This window comes from Silene latifolia, unplaced genomic scaffold (assembly GCF_048544455.1).
Source record: "Silene latifolia isolate original U9 population unplaced genomic scaffold, ASM4854445v1 scaffold_396, whole genome shotgun sequence".
NCBI lineage: Eukaryota > Viridiplantae > Streptophyta > Magnoliopsida > Caryophyllales > Caryophyllaceae > Silene > Silene latifolia.
In genome coordinates, this window is record NW_027413321.1 from 59,449 (window position 1) to 64,789 (window position 5,341).

General features: G+C 39.8%; 1 non-coding gene across 1 annotated transcript; it reads right to left on the minus strand.

Moving 5' to 3' along the window:
* Nucleotides 1-3,991: 3,991 nt before the first annotated feature.
* Nucleotides 3,992-4,098, minus strand: LOC141639448 (small nucleolar RNA R71). Its single transcript, XR_012542531.1, has one exon. It is a non-coding gene; the product is annotated as a small nucleolar RNA R71 (small nucleolar RNA).
* Nucleotides 4,099-5,341: the final 1,243 nt, after the last annotated feature.

Below are 5,341 nucleotides of genomic sequence, written 5' to 3' on the forward strand. Positions count from 1 at the left end.
GCTCCAAATAAGCATAAGTATGGTTTGCTTAACTTCAAGACGAAGCTTGGCCAAGGAAATTTGTCATTCATTCTTGCTTTCTTCCTCTTCTTGGCACTTGTATACTTTCGATGCTTCAAACCAATTAGCCCATGATTCTTGTCAACATAAGGTAGGAAGTATGGTTCATGGTTGTTTGGAGACTTCCACTCACCACCTTCTTCTTCAATTTTTGTGATGATGATAGCATTTGAATTTATCAATCCTTCCAAGGTGGAAGGAGAATTCTCATAACATTGATGACCGGAAACCTTAGGGGTTGATGTTGTGGGTGCCAAATTTCCACAAGCAAGCTCATTTACAATTTTCTTCTTGAGCTTTTCCACCAAGTACCCTTTATATGATGTTTTGACTTTTTGGAGAAGATCCACCATATCATCTCCAACAATCATAGGTTCCATGGTGGGTGCAAAAAGGTCTTCATGGTCAATAGGAAAGAGACATTCATCTTCCTCATGGAAGGATACCTCAAATTTCTCAAGGATGGGCTCCTCAAGTGAGGCAATCTCACAACTCCATTCCTCTTCTTCAATGCAAGACATATATTCCGCACAAGCTTCTTCCATAGGCTTGTCATCATCGCTATCTCCATATGAATCATAGATGGGGGCTTCACGCCTCTTCATTAATTCTTCCTCCACCATCTCAACATTCACATCAAATGATACACCCTCATACTCACAAAGGCTAAGAGTATTTGGCTTACTCAACCTCATGTCTTCATCATCAAATACCACACTTTCATACTCACAAGAGCTCAATGAGGTTGGCTCTTCCCACTTCTCATCAAAGGTAACTCCTTCAAACTCACATTCATGGTCAATGTCTAAAGAGTGGTGAGGGGTAGTTAGTTGGGTTTCTTTTATTTGGGCAATTTGAATTTCCAACTCCTCACCTTGAGTAACAATGCCTTGAAGAACAATGTCACTTCTTTGGCTCTCTTCTAGCATTTGTTTGAAGAAGTTTTGTTGATCTCCCATCATTTGGAGAATCACATTTTGAATGGGTTCATCTTCTTGTTGTGGGTAGGTGTGAAAGTGGTTGTATTGTGGCATTTGGATTTGGTTGTAAAGTGAGTTTTGGGTGGTTGGTTGTTGTGGGTATTGGATGTGGTGATTTTGGTGGGGAAAGTTGGGGTAGTAGTTATGATTTTCATTGTATGAGTTGTAAGGTAGGTTTGTGTTGACTTGCTCCTCAAACTCCCCATACCCATAGTCATACTCAAAAGATCCACCACATACTCCATATGCCAAGTCTTGGGTCATCATCATAGCCAAGATAAAGATACAACTACAAACATAGAAACTACAAGAAAATGGTAAAAACAATCCTTGAGGAACAAGTTCCTCAAGGTGGAAGCAAAATCAAAATAGACAAACAAGTAAGAACTTAATCACATAGCACCGTCCCCGGCAACGGCGCCATTTTGATCCGGATGATGTCGTCACTCATCAAATCAAACACAATTTGATCTATTCAAAGAGCAAGTGAATTGGGCATAATTGGCGCATATTTAGCCCCCGAATTACCATTGTTTCTATGCTTTTTAGTGCCTATTTGGGTCATTTCTTATCTTTAGATCTTTGTTTTGCATATTCTTTGAGATTTTGATCCCTTGGTAGGAAAGGAGTAAGAATCTTGCATTTTCATGGCAAAACAAGGCTAAATTGATCATATTCAATGACCAAGCATCAAGGAGAGACAAGACTAGAAGGCCTTTGTACATAGCATAGTAGAAGAGCATTGTTGAGAAAAGGATCCTTGAGTCCCCAAGGAAATCCCCAAGGAATTCATGAAGAAAAGGGAAGAAAAAGAAGAAGGAAAGCTGCTGAGCTACAATCCGAACGGATTGTAGAGAATCCGTCCGTCCTCGCCAGTCCGAGCGTCCTCTCCAGGGATCCGCTCGGATTGCACATGCCCAGTCCGTGCGTCTCGTTCCTCGATCCGCTCGGATTGTCCATCCCAGATCCGGCCGTCCCGACTCCCAGCCGCACGGATCACAGCACAGCGCAGTTTCGTTCTTCAAGCTACGAAATGAAGAAGCCCTTCTCTCGGACAATCCCGGAGGCTCCTTGCTCAACTTAAAAAGTGTAATTACTAGTTTAGCCCTTAGTTAACCCTAATGCATCCTCCCTAATTCTCACTATAAATACCCCATTAGTCTAATTAGAGGAGCATGTTCTTCTTATCAATAATTAGTGTAGTTAATATCAATCAAATCTCTCTTCAATATTGTAATCAAATATTAATCAAGTTTTAATCCAAGTTTTAGTTCCTTAATCTCTCTCTTGTTCTTACTTTATTTTGGGTAATTGAAGATTATTTGGGTTATTATTGGGAGATTGACAACCTCTCAATCTAGGATTCAAGTACTTCTATTATTCTTGCTTTATTATTGGAATCATTAGTAGGTATAATCTCTTAATCCCTTTTTAATTATTGCTAATTACTTTCATTTATTCATCATGTTTCATTATGTTAGTATGATTGACAACCTTTCTAGCATGATCAATATGATAATGAGTGAGTAGTCTCTTAGCTAGGGTTTAATGGGTGATTAGGGGAAACCAACATGGGGAATGATTCATGCTTAAATTAATATGCTTTCATATCTTATTTGCTTGCTTGTTTTGATCTTAATACATGCACATGTTATATTTGATGAAATGCTAAGCCTATGAATCCTTGCATTTACTATCATCTTCTATCCTTTCAACTTGACTTGTAAGACATAACCCAACTCGAGTCTTGTTAGACCATGCATGTGTTAAGTAGGGAAGATTAAGTCGACTTGTAGGTGTTGTACAATCCAAGAGATTCGGCCCCGGGACCCAAACTTTCCTAGGATTGTAAGATATAACCCAACTCAATCCATCACAACAATAATTGCTTGCTTATAATTTGAGAACATGTTTGTATGATCATATCCCATGATTCCCCTATGAACCCATGACACCCTAGTGCTTTTAATCAATTGTTTACACCCCTATTTCATTTACCTTGATAGTTTATTTTCATTGCTATTTTAGTTTAGTAACCTTCTACATCAACCCAATTTGTGACACCCCTAGACACCGCTAGTTACAATAGAATCTTCATTTCAATACCCGTCCCTTGGGATCCGACCTTTACTTGCCTCTTTACTAATTGTAGAGTTGTTTGTGAAGTATAAATTGTGTTTTGTATCGACCATTGACCAACGACCACATATGCTTAATTGTGAACACCAAATGGCTCCGATCAAAAATGGCGCCGTTTGGGGGGACGGTGTTTAATTGATTTAAGATTTCTTTTATTGTTTTTAGTTGTGTCTTTTTCACCTTGGGGAAGTAAAACTCCTCAAGGTTTGTCCTAATCGTTTTTGAGTTGTTTGATATTTTGCATGTCTAGAAGGATACAAAGAGATTTGTTACCTTTTGACCGTGAAATCGAAAGAACCTTGACGAATAATAGGAGACTTGTTAGGAGGAATTTGGGAGGTGTTGGTGAAGTTGTTCAACCCACTAGTGAGTTTGTCAATCCTTTCGCAATAGAAGGAGAAGAGAACCCATTAAACAATACCACACAAAATCCACCTACAATGCCTAAATTCTCGTCTCACTCTATACCCACCGAGGAGGATCTACCAAACGGTACTCCTACCCCACAACATCTTACCGGAAACTTTATTGCCAAGTCCGCCTTCATCCAACTAGTTGAGAGGAGCCAATTCGGGGGAATGCCTAGTGAGGACCCTCATTCTCATATGGAAACATTTTGTGATTATTGTGAAGCTATCTCTTAAACGGGCGTGACTCAAGACCAAATAAGATGGGTCTTATTTCCTTTTTCGTTAATCGGCACCGCAAAGCAATGGTTGAAGGGCCTTGATAAGGCCACCCTTGGAATAGATTCTTGGAAGAAGCTAGCTCTAGCTTTCTACAAAAAATTCTACCCACCGGAAAAGACCAATATGCTAAGAGCTCAAATTACGGGTTTTAAGCAAAGGGATGAAGAATCTTTGTATGAAGCTTGGGAGTGGTTCAAAGGTATTTGTCGCTCATGTCCTCACCATGGACTTAGCGAATGGTTTTTAGTGCAACAATTTTGGAATGGTTTATATGAAGATTCAAGGAACATTCTCAATATGGGATCAAATGGAATGTTCACCGAAGTTGATGACAATCAAACATGGAACAAGATTGAGGAAATGGCGGTCCATAATTCGCAATATAGTAGGCCTCGCAAGGCTACTAGGGGAAAGTATGAAGTGGACACCGTTACTCAATTGGGTGCTCAACTTAGTGCTCACATTGACACAATCAACTTGAAGTTTGAACAAGCTATGGCTAGACTTGAGGAAAGCTCAAAATCATCAAAGCACCATGTCAATGCCATGACGGCATCCTCATCAATCCCAAGCGGGATATGTGAGAATTGTGGAACCTTAGGTCATGACTCAAGTGAATGTAGGGGAACAACCGAGCAAGTCAATGCTTTCCAAGCTTACAAAAGCGGTACCCCTTATTCAAATTTTTACAATGAAAACACCAAATTCCATCCAAATCTCTCATACAAAAGCCAAAATGTCCAAAACCCTCAAACAACATACACTCCACCACCCATGAGAAATCAAAACCAAAGACCCTTTTTCAATCAAAACCAAGGTTACCAAAATCAAAATCCATACAATCACCACAATGACCAAAGTTTTGATGTCCAAAAAGCGGTCCTTCAAATGCAAAAGAATCAACAAGAATTTTTCACCCAAATGCAAAAAGATAGCCAAGCAAAAGACACCACCATCAACAACATTCTAGCTCACACCAAGATGTTGGAAACACAATTGACCCAACTAGCATCTTCGAGCTCACAAAGACAAAAGGGGCAATTACCACCTCAAGGTAATCCCCCTAGACATGAAACGGTTAGTGCCATTCACTTGAGAAGTGGTACAAGGTATGAAGCACCGAAGGAGCAAGTTGAGGATGAAGTTGTGAGAGCTAGTGAGAATGAAGTGGTGGTGCAAAGTCCCAAAGAAGGGGAATCATCAAAAGAAGAAAATTCAAAGAAAAATGAAGATAAAGCCAAAGAAAAGGAGCCCATTGTGATTAGACTTCCTTTTCCAAGTCGTCAAGCCAAGCCTAAATTTGATGATCAACTTGGAAAGTTCATGGAAATTGTGAAGAACTTAGAAGTCTCAATTCCTTTCACGGAATTAATCAATCACGTTCCGGCCTATGCAAAGTACATGAAAGATATCCTCACAAAGAAGAAGTCGATCCGGAAACTTGAGACTATCGCCTTCACTAAGGTGAGTAGT